The sequence below is a fragment of the Ochotona curzoniae genome, unplaced genomic scaffold (assembly GCF_017591425.1).
Source record: "Ochotona curzoniae isolate NIBS_2020 unplaced genomic scaffold, NIBS_Ocur_1.0 contig_4148, whole genome shotgun sequence".
NCBI lineage: Eukaryota > Metazoa > Chordata > Mammalia > Lagomorpha > Ochotonidae > Ochotona > Ochotona curzoniae.
The window spans coordinates 6,805,482-6,824,759 of NW_024466146.1; the positions used below are offsets into that span (position 1 = coordinate 6,805,482).

Below are 19,278 nucleotides of genomic sequence, written 5' to 3' on the forward strand. Positions count from 1 at the left end.
CTTTATTTCTCTGCCAAAGACCATTTCGGTTTATAAAATCATTCACAAGCCACACAAAATTATCAGCTTAAAAATTAGCCTCTATACTTTAATTGAATTTTTAAACCTGCTGATGTTTGCCTTGGCAGGGCCAGACCATGATTTTATGGGCTTTATATGACTCATGGGTGGGCCATTTCTAACTACTGGAGAAATGTCATTTGGTGTAATCATTGTTATCACAAGAAGCTATGGAGATAGAAGCTTGGGATAATTATAGAATTCTCTAAAGTCATAAAGGATGTTCCCTAAATTCACAAAGCAGTGATGAGTTTTCCAAAATGAAAACAAAGATGAGATAATTTGGTTAGTGGCCAGAAATATTTTAAACAAAGTATGCTTTAACTCCAAAGCAAATGTGAGCACATAGCTCATATTGAATATATTTTATTTCAATTTATCCTAATGCCCAAGGTTCCACTTAGAATAAATTTACTTTGTTTCCTCTGGGCTTCTTGTAATTTAAGGGATTAAAATATTTCCTCGTTTATATCTGGAGCACATTGAGACACAAAGATACCCATGAAATGAAGGTACTTCCAGTTTGCAAAAGAGCACATGAACTCAGTACCCGTAGGAAGTCCAAAGAAACTGAAACCAGGGTCTCCAAAGACTAACACTGGTGCCCTATCTCTACATCAGCTCATGTACCAAAATACAGAGTCTTTGTATTATTACTATCTCTTAACTTGTCTACTAGTCTTCAGATATATGTAGTAGGGTGTGTTTCTTTTTAATTTCACTAGATTACTCTTTGCTTAAAAATTTATTTATTTGAAGGGCAGATTAACATAAAGGAGAAAGACAATATTCTCCCATCTGCTGATTCACTACTGGAATGACTTCAGCAGTGATCCTTGGAAAAGGCTGTATCTGTGAGCCTGGAGCTTTTCCCAGGTCTCCCATGTGGGTGTCATGTGGGTGTCATGGGCTCCAAACACTTGGGCTGTCTTCCTTGGCTTTTCCACATGGATTAGCAGGTAATGGATTGCAAGTGGAGCAGCTGGAGACTCAAACTGGCACCTCTATAGAATGCTGGCATCAGGAAGCATTGTAACCCATTTTGCCACAGCACAAAACCCTCATTTTAAAAAAGTGAATGATGATTGTTGAAAACTGAAAAACAAAAAAAGTGTTTTGGGGATTCCAAAGCTCTCTGGGTACCAGATTTTTCACAGTTTGTATATTACTGGTGTCAGGATCAGTTCCAGAACGTTAGCTCACTTCCTGCTATAGGCACAGTCTAGAGTTGATACAGACCATGCAGAGTGCAGAGTAGTAGGATGTAGTTTCCAAAGCACAACTGTAGTTTAAAATTGAGTTCAGATCCTTCCTGTGTTGCTGGATCTATGCAGTGGGTGTGGAGGACATGAAGGTGTGAAGAGAACTATTCCATTGTGGGCAAAGCTGCAATGAAGATCCCGCTGCATGGCAAGGCCCAGCGATGTCTCTGCATCCAGCTGAAGGTGGTTCCACTTCCCTTTGCATGGACACCAGACAACCCTGCTGATAATTCAGTAATCTATTTAGGCATTGTCTGCCTTTGCAGAGTTGATCTTTACAACCAATGTGAGCTTGGAAGTTGATGTTGCTGATAAAGCTTTGGCAAAAGGGCCATTTACAATTTGTGCTGTCTCTGTCTCTGCTGCCCCCATTGACCTTCCTTGATCTTTAGCTCCCTCTTTCTGTGATGCATTTCTTCCCTTAACTGAGTCAAGGTTAAGTTGTAGAATGAGGATTGTATTAGGAATGTGTTACTGATTGATCCGCACCATCTATTGAAAATTTTTGTTACCACAAGGTCAGGATGGATGACATCCTGCTTTAAGGTGAAATAAATGGCAGAATTATCCTTGGAAACACCCTCTTGACCATGACGTAAAAAGTCTGTGCCAGAGCTTGTGACTGCTTCTGTATAAATAAAGGGGACAGCTTTCTTGCATGGTCCGTTATGATCCTGAAATTGTAATGGTTCATTTCTTTTCTATGCCTATTCCATGCACCCTTCTCAAGTTCCGAACTCAGCTGGAGCTGAACTCCAGCACTGTGTCACTGTCTCATCATTTATAACGTGAAAATAATGATAATAACCACTTCACAGAGTAGTCAGGAGTATTGAATTAGTTACTATAAACAAATGCTCCAAAAAGTGCCTAGTTCTTTACAAAACCTGGTAAGATGTTTCTCATTATTTTCAATAGGGTCTCATGGAAGCACTTCTCCTTTTAGAAGGGATTGCCATTTAAATCCATAATGAAGTCTTGTAACTGCTCTCAAAATGAACGTTGTGTCTGAATTCCCTAGTTCTGTAGCCAGTCCAATATTCTGCAGACCAAATTAATATAAATATACTTTTGGGCATTTCTTTTTGTCAGCTATGCTAGCTACCCACAAAGCCTTGTGGAAGTTACTGTTCCTCCACCAAGATATAACTCTGAGAAAGTTATTATCTGAAATGGATAAGTATCTTATTCAGTTCATGTTTGCTTTTTTGTTTAGAGAATAATCTTTCCTCTATGATCTGTTGGTTCTGAAACACCAAGTACAGAAGTTGTATTAAATGGTAGAAATATGGCAAGAATGGTAAAGGTAACACTTTCATGTGTGGCATTTAGAGATTTTATTTATGTGTATGTTAAATGCAATCTTGGGCTCCTCTCTATACTTCCATGTGTCTCTTAATGTGAAATGAAGTTCAGTTCTTCACAAAATTTATTAGAGCATATTTTTCTGGATTTTGTGATTTTTACTGATTAGAGCCAATAAAGAAGAGGGACTAGGAAAGAAAAATGAAGAAAATAATAAAAATGCCATGCCCTTTATAAATGAATTTCTAATTTCAATGTAATACTTAAGTGTAGAAAATATTGATATGGTTTGTGATATTTTGTTGGTACAAATATACCTTTACAGGCAGTTCATTTCTTTTGGAACTTGTCGTTGGTTTCACTGATTCAAGAGACATACAACTTTGTATTTGGTGGAAACAGTTTATCTGAGTTATTTTGTTTTTCAAATGGCATTCCATAAACCAGTGGCACCTGAATTGTATGGGGTAGTTAATAAATGGGCCACCTCAAGATTCCAGAATCACATTATACAACAGCTGCATTTTAGCCCAGTTCTGTACAGTCAAGAAGGAAAGATGTGAGTCACAGCCACACTTTCTGATTTCAAGCTCTCCCCAGTTGATTACATGAGGGAAGTGATAACAAGGCCTCCCATCACAAGCTGTTGTTTTTACACATTATCATCAAACTCTGAAAATCCCTTTTCTTGATTCATGTGGTTTTATATTGTTTCCCTTTTCTCTCTGAGATCCAACTCCATTCTCCTATCCCAGCATGCACTCCTTGTAGCATATTTGATGTCTATTTCTTGTTGGTAGAGATGTCATTCTGTTTATGCTCTTTTGACTCAGCACTGTTGTGTGCTTATGTCGTTCAAAGATTTTAACAGCTGTACAGAATCCCAGAATTCCTGTTAATATTTTAGGCTTGCCTAGAGCCCTTACTGTCATCACCACTGTTGTCTTCAGCTCACAGCATCATCAACACCACATTCAACCACTTCACACAGGTTCACCGTTTGTTGGCTTGCTTGTGGTCAAACCTCATGAACATTGTCAGAATTTAATCTATTATTGGATCAATACTTGAAAATTACTTGCTCATTTATGATGTTCTAAGCTAGCTGGATAATATGTTCTAGGCATTAAATTTCAGATTTAGTAGAAAATGTCTTTAAGTTAGATTATAGAGTGAATTACACCCAGTTTTCCTTTAATCAACTATTACCAGCCATGATTTATAATTTCTCAAAAATATCTTTCTTGGGTAAAGTGTGATCTATTGGCAGAAAGCATCATTTGCCAATGAGATATCTATTTTGAATACAAAGTCATGATTAGAAATTATTTTTGTATATGTGCAGTATCAAGATCTCTTGGTTAAAAAGTCGTTGAGTCTCTGCACAAATAATTTTAAGCAAAATTTTTTAATATGCAAGCGGTGAAACATTAGCCTGGAAGAAGAATGCAGCCATCCAGAAAGTGGTGGTGAAATACCTGTCTCTTCTTCAGTCTTACTCAGCACCTGTTGATGGTGCATCTCCAGGCCATAGGCATACTGTGGGTGACATTCTCTGTTTTCAAGATAAACCTCATGATAGACTACACTTAAGTTGTACTGCTGATGAAGCTTAACTGACCCAATTTGCATATCGGCAATGCATGGAAGTCCTAAATAAGGAATTAACCACAAAAATTAAAATATCCCCTGTCAAGGATATGCTGTATCAAGTAAATTGTGGAGAAATGCTGATGCAGTACTTGGTGGATATTGATGTTGTTCACAATTTACAAGACTGTACTGGAAGGCATGTGAAACTTAAGATTTCCTTGGAACAATGACCCTGTTTAAAACTATTCTTCATTCAGACCCATCTGGCATTCAATAATGCCAGCCACTGAATAAGACCTTTCAGGAGCCTCAGCCTGCTTCACCTGTAAGGACTGACTTACTGCTTTATAAATGTAATCCCATTTGCTTCCAGACTCTTTATTGCCTCTCTTCCCATCTCTCCTATGCTTGTTCTTCTCTCTCATTTGATCATCTTAACTCTCCTAACACATGGTCAGTTCTCATTTACTTTTTTTTGAAAAATAAGATTTTTAAAAATTATTATTATTTTATGATACAGTGTCATTAGCTCTGGGATTTCCACTCCCCCTCCTCATGTCCACTCCCTCAACCACTGATTTCCGCTCTAGTATTACAATGGGTAGTTCTTCATGAACAGTCATAAATCCATCATTCCACTATTGAAGCATTTCCCAGCATCGTAGGCATGGACAATGTTAGAGAGTCCAGCATTATACTTTCAGGATTTACTTCTTAAAGTGATGCACAGATTGCTAAGTCAACATTGGTCCTTCTGTACCATTTTATCATTTTCACAGCCATTCTTTTTGTGTGAAGCTTTCTCCAGTGTAAAACAGGTTTCTCTTTCATCACACTTGCCTTTAACTGAATGTTGTAAGTGCTAGTTTCTCAAGATTTTCATTCTGTATCTTCTATGCATTTCTTAACACAGACTGTTGTTTGCTCATCAATCATATCTATTATTGAGTAACTCAAAAAATTATGGGAAGAATATAAACAGCCCATTGCCTTCTAGGAAAGTCTTCAGAAATGGTTGTTTAGCCTGGCAGACAAGATGCTGGTTATTGCATATTCATAGCATATTGGCTTGCCTGGGTTTGAGTCCCAGTTTTGCTCAGCTTCATGCTGCTGTGAGTTGTAGGAGACAGCAAGTGATGTTTCAGGTTGATGGGTCCTGCCACACACTTAACTGACCAGAATTATGTTCCCAGCTCCTAGCTTTACCCCTTTTCAGGTCTTGCTGGTGTGACCATTTGGAGAGTGAACCAGACAAATGCATTTCTGTCTGACTCTGTGCCTCTGAGATAATAAATATAAAATAAACATGCTCCTCTCTCGAAAAATACGAAAACTCCTTATTGAGGCAACTCCTGCATTTTTCTGTGTCATCCATATGATCACAAATATTTAATTAGAAAGTATCTGTGAACTAGGCATTTAATTCCCTTATTTTTATTACTCTAGTTCTATAGGACTCAAAATAAACAGATAACCTACTGAACTACTACAATCACACAAATTTTTTTTCAGTCCCTACTTCTCTTTCAACTTCCCTTGTGTCAGCATACACACACACACACACACACACACACACACACACACACACACAATAATGTTATTTATTGTGCATCAACACAAAAAGTGTCTGCTAGATATTATAGGAAGAGAAAATTATCTGAAATATGTTAAATCTGCCTTGAGTTAAAATGAAACTGAAGATGTTTTCCCACTTTTTCTTGCCTATATTTGGCATTGGGGGAAGAAATGATGGATAGGAATATGAAAAACCAAGAGAATAAAGAGTTGAGCAAAAATTAAAACAAAAAGAGCATGATGTTTTAAGAGAAAATTTAGTGTCTTTGGTGATACAGAAATTGAACAGATTCCAATGGCTACTATTGCCATGATCATATATTTTCAATTCATTGAAACTAAGCAGCATGGTAGCCTAGCAGCTAAAGTCCTCACCTTGAATGTGCCAGGATCCCCTATGGATGCTGGTTCTAATATCAGAAGCCCCACTTCCCATCCAGCTCCCTGCTTGTGGCTTAGGAAAGCAGTCCAAGACAGCCCAAAGCCTTGGGACACTGCAGCCACAAGGGAAACCCAGAAGTAGCTCCTGGCTTCAGATTGGCTTAGCTGCAGCCTTTGGGGACACTTGGGGAGTGAATCACTGGACGGAAGATCTTCCTCTTTGTCTCTCCTCCTCTCTATATCTAACTGTCCAGTAAAAATAAGCCTTAAAAAAAAACCTAAGTCAAAAGAGATAGGTAGTGGCTATCAAAATGATTATAGATTGATCTCTACACTTTGGCTCAACTGATTAATCCTCCCCTTGGAAGTGTTGAGATTTCCTATGGTGCCAGTTCCCATCCTGGCTGCTCCTCTTTCCATCCAGCTTCTTGTGTATGGCCTGGGAAAGCAGTGAAAGATGGCTCCTTGCACCCATATGGAACACCCAGAAGAGTCTCCTGGCTTTGAATTGGATCAGTTCTGGCCATTGGGGAGTGAACCAGCAGATGGAAGCTCTTTCTCTCTGTCTCTTCTTCTCTCTGGAAATCTGCCTTTCCAATAAAAATAAATAATTCTTTAAATTAAAATAAAATTTTTATAGATGAAGGCCTGCATATTTGGGCCTTTATCTACTTTCCCTGTGTCCTGATAAGGAATGTTGACTTCTGAATTTGGATCCTTAAGCCTGCTGTGCCACATTACCAATACAAATATATCTTTAAATATCAAATTTGGCCATTAGATGATAATTTTGAAAACATACATTCTTATACCAGAAATTGAGCAAGTGTACTATTTCCATTTAATTCAATAGTCAGCATGTCTTTACCTAGAATGTTTTGTGGCTTGGAAACATAAGATGAAACATGAAATTTTAGTGGAAATATGAAAGCTAATCTCTCCATTGAAGTTCCTATTTCCCCTCTCACAAAGGATTGTCTATATATCACCTGTATTATTTGACCATAAATGATAGAATATGTGACTTCAGTGCCTGTTAAGATGCATAACTGAAAACATTTTAAATATTCAGTGTGGTTGTAAGTCTTGACTGTTTAACACCCTTAAAAATACCCACGTAGCCAATCAGGTTTTTCTTTTCATGTCTGATTTTATGATGATCAGATTTCATTGATGACCTACAGAGTATAGGGAGTAGAAAGACAGAACTAAGACATTACCAATTTAGTTCTTAATGACCATCTCTTTAGTATAATTTCCTCGTAATTGCTATAGAGAATAAGTAGATTTTATAAATTTGGGGAATGTGGACTTCAACTATTGAAAAAAAATAAGTTAATATATACATCTTCAGAAATCATTCCACATTATGATACTTGCTGTCACAAAATATGTCGTGATTTAAAAACCAATGATACTAAACTTTGAAAGTGGTGTTGTGCACCTTGCAGAATTTAAGGCTTTTCAGAATAATTGTAACTTCAGATATAATGAATTCAAATGGAATGACACTGATTCCTCCGGGACTACCATCACTCCAACTGTGTTACTGAGTCCTGAAGGAAAAACATAAGTTTAAAATATTGAGATAAATCTTTCCAAGGCTGAAAAAGCAGTAAACAAAATAACTCATTTTAGCACCTCAAAATGAGATGAAGAATTTAGATTTAATATTTAATGTAGCATTTGATTATTTAGGATTTGACTGTATGTAAGTACCAAACCTTCCTTTAGAAGGTCCCACTTGTAGAGACATTTGATAAACTGAAGGATCATCTCCTGCTTCCAGAAAGATCAACCAAAAAATTCTTGATTCATGAAGAAGATTCTGTTTGACTAAATACTAAATGAAAATGTGATTTAGTAAGAAATGTCCTCCATTCTAATTCTCTAATTTTTCCTTAGTGATTGGCCCGGTTCTGTTGCAGATACTTCAGTAGTTTACCTACAGGCAGGTTGTATCTCCAGTAATGAAAGAAGCATATTTTTCAACTTTCAGGTAATTGGAAAAAATGAAGATAAGTTTGCAGGTTTTAACTACAGATTCACAACTGGATAAAAGAACAAAAATGACTGTTAGAATTTTTCCAGAGATAATTAAAGTCTGAGGTAAAGACAGACAGATATTCCCAAAATGGCCATAAATGTGCCAAAGATGAAAAGTCTAGCACTATTATATTTAGATAGTTATCCAAGACCCAAATTAAATGAAAACAACAACAACAAACTTGTTTGTCATGATTTCTGAAACTGAGCCCAGAAGACTTGCGGGTAATAACTTGTGCTTGTGGTGTTTTTTCCTTTATTTGAGAGGCAGTGGGGAGAGGTGGAACAAGATAAGGAGGTAGAAAGGAGAGAAATCTCACTGGTTAACTCGTTCTCCCAGCACCTGTGACAGCCAGGGTTGTGCCATGCTTGAGCCAGAAATCAGAAAACAATCCACAGTGCCTGTGTGATGGCAGGAACCCGATTACTGACCTCTCAGAGTCTGCAGAAATCTGGAAGTGGAACTGGAAATTGAACCAAAGTAATCCATTGTGGATACAGATGTAGCTACAAGTTTACATGTTTAATTCCAATGTATAGTTTTTATGTGATTACAATTATTCATGATGCATAAATTCATTTTGATTGCACATTGATTGTGTACCAGCTATAAACAAATCTAGTTCTCCATACTTTTCTAGTACAGATAATAGGCAAAGAATCTCTCCTTCATGAAGCTTACAATTAGAGAAAAACATTCATGAAAAATAAATGTAACAAATACATTGCAAAGAATGTTTGAAACTAAAATAGGCAAGGCATTACAGAATTAAGGAGATTGGATACAGGACTTGGAGTTTGCAATTATAAATATAATGATTAGGAGACATTATATTTAGAAGGTAAGACACCCCATTAAGAAGGTAATATGTAGGAAAGCCTTGAATGTGCCCAAAGTCTTCAACCACAAAAGAATTTAGCTTATATTAAACTTGGATTAGATAAGATGATATTGATTCAATTTTCCAATGTAATATTTAAAATCTACTGTGGTGGTAAATGATTTCAGATGATATAAAAGGAGAGGAATAATGATTGACTGTGTTAAGGAATGCACTCTATTATCATCTGTTCTTAGATACTACTTTTTAAAATCCTAAAATATTATTAAAAACTAAATCATTAATCAGTGTTTTCAGTAACATACAAGCACATATCTCATTGTATTCATACTTTTTCTTCAAAAAGCAGATCAGATAAATAGTAAATAAAATCATATTTTGTTTCCAACAAACAGAATGTTTGTGTTTACACATACTATTTAACCGTGAACAGATGTAATCTGATATAATGCTAGAAATAAAATGTGTGCTTCTTACCCTGTCTCTTTGGAGACAGCATTCTGATAGAATAAGTAATTTTAGAATACTTGTTGTAGAAACAGAAAAACTTCCCAATTCTACATTTAATGTTTCGCCTCTTTTTTACTTTGTTAAGCTGGATTACAAACTAGATCAGAAGCCCAGGAATTGAATTTTTACTATACCTCTTGCCAAATTTTTGTCCTTGGGCACATTACTAACTGGGAGCACTTTCCTTAGCTATAAGGCAGAGTTGCTTAACTCTGAGAATTGTGCTCAAACTAATAAGCCTCAAAGACGTTAGTAGACTATAGAAACATGTATCAGGTGTGTGTGTGTGTGTGTGTGTGTGTGTGTGTGTGTGTGTGTGTGTCTCCTGTTAATTTCAAGAAAGGAAGAAACTTTGCAATGTTGTGTACTGTAGAGTTTGAGAGACATTATTGTGAAAGAGACAGAGCTTCAAGTGGGTCAAAAAAGAAGGATAAGATTTGGGCTAAAAGAGCAGATCATTCTGAAATAAACTATAAAGCATGATAGATATCAGGAAGAGATTTTTGTGAAAAAAAATATTGAAACCATTTTAGTTTTCCATTCTTTAGTCATAATAGTACAGTTCAGTAAGGGATACCATAAACAAATTCTTACACTAGTTGTGTTTCTAAAAATATGTGTTTTTTCTCATCAGTTTTTTTCATTTTTCTTTTTTACTTATAGTTTTCACTTGTGTATTGAAACTCAGTATAAAAAGTATCTACCTGAAAAGTGTATTTAACATACACATAAGTCATATGACCTTCATTGATTCAGACGCTATTATAGCATGCTTTCAAAACATTTGCTTGTAATAAAACACTTTTGCATGATATTCACTGAAGAACCTAAAGCTTGCCCTGAATGAAGAGTTTGTAAGACAATGGGACTTTAATAGTGATTATTTCTGAGATATAACATATACTAGTAGAGTTCACACATCTTAGTTTCTCACCCCCCTTCCTCTCCAACTCATGACTTTATCACTGAAGTAAATAAAGCTTTGTACTTTTCCCCAAGTCAATATTGTCTCTCAATCTACTCCTCAAAGTAAATTGGAGTATTAATTTTGTGTTTTTGAGCATAATATGGTAAAATAATGAATTATAGATTTTACTCATTCTTGCATTGTCATGCTTTTGGGATTATCTTTGTAGCATAGCATAGCAATTTATCATTTTATTTTCCTTTTTTAAATGTATAGTAAGCCGATCACTATATAGACTGTGTTGCACAATTCATTTTACTATTGAGAAGTGTTTATGTACTTTCTGATTTTTTTGTTATTATGAACAAAGCTAAGAAACTTTAAAAATGTTTTTATGAGAGCACATGTGTGTTTCTCTTCACTCTGTATACCTAGAAATGGAATTGCTCAGTCATGGGGTACACATGTATAACTGACACAGCGAAAAAGCTAGCTTTACTATGTACTGCCAGGTAGTTGGCCAAGTGGTTTTAATCATTTAGACTCCTACAGAAGTATAGGAAAGCTCCAAGTTTTTTTTTATTGTGATAATTTTTCTACTGTGATAGTTTTCAGTCTTTATTAAGTTCTTATTGTGAACATAGGTCTTAAAGTGTAAGGAAGTTAGTATTTAATTAACTGAAGTAGCAATTATTTTTCATAATTACATTTCATATCATACTTTTACAAAAGAACTTTGACTCACTTTACTTTGGTGAAAGTCTGTGAGCAGAATATAGCTTTATGGAAATGAATTCCTAAGCATAGATGATAATGGCATACAAAATCTAAATATGGCTGTAGGGCTAGCTATCTCACTAAACTGCAGTCATTCTTTGAAAGCAAAAACTAAGAAAAATTTCTCTCTGTCTCTCTGCATTTGCACTATCATATTGCTTTCATCTTGGTGTTTTAATAGAAAACACTGCCGGAATAAGGAAAACAACAGTATTTTTAAAAATCTGTGCAGATTTACCATTGAATTATGAATATGCCTGAGGTTCAAAATAGATTCATAATGCAAGAAGAGTTTGAAATGTGTTATCTACTTACACTTAAAAATATAACTGACCTTTAGAGAAAACCACACAGATTCTTCACATGAAATTGTGAATCCAAACACTGATCTTGATGATGCGGAAAAATTAGAGCTGGACTCAGGAGGAATTGGGAAGTGCTTCCCGTTACCTTAAACTTCATCCTACTGGCTCAGAATAAATTCATTCTTCCACTGCAGGCCAAGACTTCCAATAAACGCAGTGAAGATGTTAAAGATGACTTCAGTTGGCCCATTTGTTGCTTGCTTCTTTACAAATAAATCAGTTTTTTTTTTTCACCTAGATTCACTCTTTACTTACATGTAGTGGAGATTTTGAGCATCTTAGCTTAAAATCGGTGCACCTATATGTGAATAAAAGTAAAATAATTATGGGGCTTGTGGCCTAGACAATATCAATGTATGTTCAAAATTTTAGTTAAATAAATCATCCAGAACAATGGCTTGTAATTCCCAGTAAAGATAGAAGAAAAAGATTGCACGATATGCAAGAAGCTTCTGATTGTAGACTCCTTGCTTCAGATTAGCTCAGCTCCAGTAGTTGCAGCCACTTGGGGAATGAACCAGTGGAAAGATCTTTCTGTATCTCCTTCTCTCTATAAATCTGGATCTCCAGTAAAAATTTAAAAATCTTAAAAAGGGGGTGGAAGTTCAAGAATTGTTTCTAGAAAAATTTTCGGATCCTCAAATGAATCATAAAACTCATGACTTTGGATTTAAAAGTGAACAGCTTGTAGCCATGCTTATAATTTGTAATCATTTGCAAGATGCAAAAGAATTAATTAACTTGTCAGAATTTACTGACAATTGAAAATTATAATTATTTTATAGTTAATAGTAGTTTATTGAAATATGATTCATGTCGTGTGGAATTCATCTTTTTGAAGCATGTAGTTAAATGTTTTCTTTAGAAAATTTAGTTATTAATCATCACTGCCATCTGACTTCAGAACATTTCCGTAACCGCTAAAAGAAGCCCTTTGGCCATTGGCCATTATTTTCCATTGCCCCTTGGCCTCAGGCTCTTGCAAACATTATTGTGGATTCTATTCCTATTGATTCCTTCTGGACATTTTATATACATGAACCTGGGCATCGCAGAGGCTTTTGTGGCTGGCTTCTTTGACTTAGCATGATCTTTTTGGAATTCATTCTTGTCGTGGCATGCATTCACATATTTTTGTTGCCTAAAACATTCTATTAAACTGATATACACCATGTTAAATTATTTAATTTTTAGATTATTTTTGAAAATCAGAACTACATACATTTATGGGATACAATATGATATTTTCCTTTGTTACAGATCAGTTTTATTACCTATCATCCTCTTGCTGCATACTAGATGTCTAGAGACTTGTACATCTTCTACTTTGTCCCCTCCCTACATATCCCAATTTCTCAACCTCTACCCCAGCTAAACACTGGGTTGTTATGTATATCTATGCTTGATTTTTTTTTTAAAAAGATCCTATATGAAAGCTTGATCATGCAGTGTTTTTCCGTGAGTGTCTACTTGTTTCACTTACTATAATGATTTACAAGCTATTCCACATAGTGGCAAATACTAAGACTTTGTTGTTTTGTAAGGCTGAGTAGTATTCCATTGAATGTAAATAACACAATTTCCTTATCTGTCAATCCAGCAATGGAAATTTACAGTGTTTCCTGTCTTTGATATTGTGAATAAAGCTGTTATAGCATGGAAGTCATTATATACAACTCAACTGTGTTAAAGAATGCATCATTTTATGGCTTCTCTAGGTGTTAGGTCATATCATATGAAATTGCCATCTGTAGGTTAAATATACTAAAATCCTATCATTTCTGGTAAGTCAGACTAAGATGAAGATGATGACACTTTCCTTTTGCTGCTTTGAACACTTTACACTTTGGTCGAGGGGATCAACTTTGTGGTAGAAAGATGTCATCTGTAGTAAATAAGGAAGAACTTGGAAACTGACATCAAAGTAATTTGGAAACTATTATAGTTATAACAAATTCAAGTATAATTGTTGTTTTTAATTTAAAAAAATAAGTACAACTGACTTTGTGAAAAAAATGAAGAAAAAAAGAAAGTTGACCTTTTTTAGACACCATAGAGATAAATTGTCGAACAGACTCAGACGTTAAGAACTAATAATCCTATGCTAAATATCTTGTAAAATCTAATGAAAGCACAACTCTTATTTTGAATCAATTTTAAGCTAGAATGGAAATGACCAAAACTATCAATTTTATGACAATGATATATAGCTCAAATCAAAAGTGTTATTTATAAAAGAGGCATGCCTAGAACAGGGAAAGCAACGTAAGATTTAATGACTTGTGTTTAGATATGTAATTCATCACATGAGTTTCTTTTTTACAAGATTTATTTATTTATTTTTAAAGTCAAAGTTACAGAGAGAGAAACAGAATCTTCCATTTGCTGGTTCACTGTGCAAATATCCAGAATGGCCCAGGGCCAAAGCAAGGAGCCAGGGGCTTCAGACAAGTTTTCTACATGGTGGTAGGACCCCAAACACTTGGGTCATCTTCCAGCTGCTTTTCCTGTGCCAGTAGCAGTGAACTGGATCAAAAGTGTGGCAGCTGAGACGGGAACGAGAGTCGACAGGGGATGCTGGCTCACAGGTGGTGGCTTTACTACCACACCACAGTGCTAGCTCCCATGTGATGTTCACAGCCCTTCATTTGAAAAGTGTTTCTCAGTGCCAGCATGCCCCAAGCGTGGGATTTGGTGCATTAGATCCACCAATGTCCCAAAGGCATAAAGATGACTCCCTTCATGGAGCAAGAAGAATGAGTTTGGTACAAACTAAATACCTTCAGTCCAAACATCTGAAATAAAAAATGCTCCAAACTCCAATATTTTTTGGATGCTGGGTATACATGACACATAAATCGATTTCATATTTCGGCTTGAGTTCCATCACTGAGGTACCTCATAATGTACATACAGCTTTGCAAATCCAAAAAGAAAATCTGTGATCAGAAACACATTCCCAGTATTTTGTCTAAATATATGTAGCCTATAATAAATAGAAAACAAGATAAAGGAGAGTATTTTAAGGTTATGGAAAGTACCTTGGGGAAGGGAGCAAGTGAAGCAGGAGTTGAAGGGCTTGAAGGGGCGTGGTTTCAATTTTGATATTAAGTCAGGAAAGTCCTGTTTCAGAAAATCGTGGAATAACAAAAACTTCAAAAGGAGGTATGCAAGATGTGCTTCTATCACTTATTTTTCAGCAGTTTAAAGGGTTACATACCAATAAACAAGTTGGTTTGGTTAGAAAATAAAACAAAGGATCTTTAAGAAGATCCATGAGGATGAGCTTGCTGAATTTTGATTTAGATTCCTCAAGAACAGCTCTGCAAGAAAGGGCACACCAGAGGGCAGAGTGATATTGTGTCATCCAAGTAGACAAAGAACGTGAAGTTTAATTCTGTGTTCTCCCAACTGTACAAAATCTTTATTGAGTTATAAATACTATTGCCCATTTTTTTGCATTCTTGGAACCTATTGAGGGTCTGAAATATATGTATGTGTGTCGTTAGAGTTGGTAAAAGGAACTGATGAATTGTGCTAAGGTTTGGACTTTTGTCAAAGAGAGGAAGAGAAAAATAAAGAAACAGTTTAATTTTGTAGGAATAAATATAAAATCTGAATTCATGGAGTCTTATATTATTAAAATGTCAGATATTAAGAGCAAAAGAATCTTACATGTTTTTGAAAGCTGTGTTATGTTTTAGGTTGACCAGGACTTGTATGTGAACTATCTGAGCACTTAATAGAATATGATACATAATTGAAGAAATAATCTCTTATGTATCATTTTATCTGTTCATAAAATCACCTTCTCTAAAGTCACTGAATGAGGGTAAACACTTAGAGGCATGCACCATGGCCCCTTCACCCCTGGGGAGACCCAAAGGAAGCTCCTGACTCCTGGCTTCAGATCAGCTCAACCCTGGCAGTTGTGGCAATTTAAGAAGTGAATCAGCAGGTGGAAGCCTTCTCTCTCTGTTTCTCCTTTTCTCGATAATTCTGCCTTCTCCCACCCCCAAAAAAGAAATCTTAAAAATAGTAAAGAGACAATTTACAGAGAGATCATATTGAAAGGGACACTGGGGATGGAGATACTCACCAGGGTATTCAGTGTAGGATCACTAGAGTCTGAAACCGCTGCTGAGTGCAATACTCACTATCACCTGAAACCTTTTGTTAGTCATATTTTTTATATGTGATTTATTCATGTTATATAGCTGGTGTTCTGTGGGAAGAAAATGATAGTGTTTGCAGCAGCAGCTGTATTTTAGACAGTGAAAAATGCAGTGTGACTCCATTTGCAAAGAAGTTCACCTGAAAGCCATGAGTCATAAGAACCAAATATTGAAAGGACACTTTAGAAAGAAAGTAAAACACAAGATCAAAACCATAACCACAATTTTCTTGGGTGGCTCAGAAAGATTTTAACAAATACTGAGCCCTCCAGTGGTTACTTTTGAGACAGCGCTCCTTTTTTGGAGGGGGAGAGACTGGGAGTGGGGGGATTTATTTTGTATCTTACCCTGGCTCTCAATTTGACAGCTTTATTGTTTTTGGATAACTCAGGAGTTTTGGGGTGTCCATAACTAGGAGGGACAAGGGGAGTCTGCCTCAACACAATTGTTCAAGGTTGTTTGTGTGTAAAGAATGATTCTCAAAGTGACGATACCTAGTGATTAAGTTCAGGCACAGTAATATAGATCTATAAAAGTGCAATCATGTTTGGTCCATATGAGTGCCAGACTAAAAAATAAAAGAAAAACTGTTACCATAATTACCCCCATATTCTTCAGACCTCAAATTCAATGAAGCACAGATTGCAAGCCAAGCTTACAATGGTTGTAAGCTTACAAAATGATTGCAGTGCCTTTTACGCAGAGAAGGTATTGCCCTAGCAAATAAAATGTTTGAAGGATCAAAGACAAAGAATGTGTCTGGAATCTGCGTTGCTCCCAGCAGAAAGAGCAAGTCACTCAGTGAGAAAGAAAAGCAGGGGCCTGAGTCAGCAAGCGGCTGGCATCTCCATTTTGAGACCCTGGTCAGACAGACCCCTTGGGCCTCAGCTTTCCTAGCCAGGAAACAAAGACTGTGGGCGAGGCTGCATGATTTTCCTGTATCTAGGACATAGGCACAAGCCAGAGTGGCAGGATCAATCTCATACAAGAGAACCATAACTTGAATATTGATGGGAAAAAAAAAATAGCTAGTGATCAAAACACAGGGAAGCGTGATGGCTGAAGGAGAATGCAAACTCCTTTTGATGAACTCAAAATGCAGCCTAGAACGGAATCTACCGAATCTCATCCCCTTGTCTCTATCATCAGCTTATATTTTCTCCTGTACTTTCTGCTTCTGGTAACCATGGTGATGCTCCCTCCCAGCAACCTTGTTCCCAAGCTGGTTTTTTTGGGTAGACAGCAAATTTTATTCCATTCACTGGTGCAGGGCGTTAACGATGCCATTAAATTAATTTATTAATATTCTCCTCCTTCTGTCTTTACCATGAGCTAAATGCAGGGAATTATTTCACACTTAACCTCCCTGCCTAAGGGGCACTGTAAAACAGGAATATTCAACTGGTAATTTCAGTGGAGAGCATGCAGGATTCTGCGGGTGCAAGAGTCTCAATTCTGTACCTTGGCCCTCAGCAAAGTTGCAGTACTTGAACTGATGGGCACCTCCTCTTACTTGTGTATGGAAGCGGAATAAGAATAGATTGTGTCAGAAATCACATCTCAACCCTGCTTTCCTAACCCTCTTTGTGTTTGGCTTAAAGGAACATACTGCCATGTACATTGTCATAGTTACAAGGGGAGTGAATTTTCTGGAGAAAAATATATGTAAATACATGCATTTCTCTAATGGGCACAATTATTTATTTTGTAATGTCAACTACCAGTATCCACCAGTTTTAATGCTATTCTAATTATGTGTCAATGACAGAAGGTTAAGCAGTCTCTGACATTCCTCATGAGGTTAATAAAAACTACCATAATCTGTTATTTCATCACATCCCTTTATGTAGTTTAACTTGTTTAAATCAGACATGCCTGAAAACTCTGTGTGTGTGTGTGTGTGTGTGTGTGTGTGTGTGTGTGTGTGTGTGTGTGTGCGTGTGCGCGCTCAGGGGTGTGTGTGTCTGGCATTAACACAAAGAGACCAGATGATGACATTTATAGGCATATAGACTCGACTCCAGGGGACACACTTGGATAGAGACAATTAAAATGCCTGTCAGGCATTTGGTACCAGAAGTCCCTTTGGCAAACCACTAAATCGTAAGCCACTCCTGCATCCTATTGTCAGTGAATGATGGCGGAGCTGAGTGGCTTGTCATCATTCTCGAAAATTCTGAGGCTAGTGAGCTCGCTCTCCCTCTCCCACTCGCCTTATTTTCCTTTTCGCCACTGCGGGGACTTTTTCTAATTTGCAGCTTCCCTTCCCGACACACACAGACGCGAGCTGGTGGCTTGCAGACTGCGTCTGTCTGGAGCTGGAGAGCCGGAGAGCCAGCCCTTGGCGATAATGGTCCTGGAGGAGGACTCTGCAGCAGTTTTCAAAGGCTAGACTTGGGGGGTGTTGCTGCATACACGCTGGTAATAGTTCGGGCCTTTTTATTTTGCCTTGTTTTGTTTTTAATCCGTTTTTCAAAGGATCTGCCTTATGTGATCGCCGAATGAAAACCTTTTCTATTCATTATTGAGCTGCTTTAAGATTGAGGTTCTGCATATTTTTTTTTCTGTACTACAGATTGCAAGGCACGGGCTTTTTTATATCTGGATATAAAAGAATGCTTTTGCTTACTGGTGAGTCGCCTTTTTGATATTTTTTTAACAAACCTATATATGTATTTTCCCCTTTTGTTTTGTCTCGGTAGATTCTTCATCTTGTCTCTAACTGAAGAAGCATTGATTGGAAACTACTCACTCAGAAAATTGAAAGGTACCACATGTTTTCTTTGGATGTTTAAATGAGGGAAAATCCGGAAACAATTGGAAAAATGCTCTAATTTTAATTACTCTGTGTATAGTTGATCTTTTATCTGTAAGGCTACATTGGTTATCATCTACCGCATGTATGATTTCCTATGCAGATATAACCATTGTTCATGGTTATTTTGTTTAGATGGGGTCTAAAGAATTATGTCTTTTATCTGTTGTAAATTATTAACAAATATCATCATATCTTATTTTTAGATTTTAGCACTGTGACGGTTTTTAGAATATCCAGAATTCTCTATCGTCATGAGACTTCATTAGTTTCGTTTTAAGATATATGTTAACTGAGGTTTTGTATGAACAAATCTTATTGCTAAGGTTGTTTTATCTGTGTGCTTGTTTTGTTTTTTTTTTTTTTCTGTAACTGGTCAGATGAAATGGCTTAGTCTTCCCAGGTAGAATGAGCACTAAGAGATGGAACCAGGAATGACTCAGTATTGTTGGGTTTTGCAAGTAAAAATCTGTCTTCTCTAGTTTTGTTTTAACCTTTAATGATTGATCCAGCTAAAGGTTCTGGTTTTTATTTATTCACAGCACTGATTTTGTGTATGCTTTATTCAGAACTGATAACATGAGAATGTAATTCTTTATCTTGCCATGAAAGCAGTTGGATCCAATGATCTTGGGCCTTATGCCTTTTGTGAAAAAATAATTTCC

The 19,278-nt window shown here is 36.5% G+C and overlaps 1 protein-coding gene across 38 annotated transcripts in view; it reads left to right on the forward strand.

The window, feature by feature from the left end:
- MAP2 (microtubule associated protein 2) overlaps positions 1-19,278 on the forward strand; it is a 195,994-nt gene that overhangs the window by 49,385 nt on the left and 127,331 nt on the right. For 19 of the 38 annotated variants that reach the window (XM_040984578.1, XM_040984580.1, XM_040984581.1 and 16 more), the window contains exons 1-2: positions 18,071-18,219; positions 18,501-18,565. The gene's annotated coding sequence lies outside the window, so the exon portion shown is untranslated. Of the gene's footprint in view, positions 1-17,794; positions 18,430-18,500; positions 18,566-19,278 lie in introns of those variants that run through there. The other 19 variants (XM_040984609.1, XM_040984579.1, XM_040984582.1 and 16 more) reach the window with 4 other exon arrangements.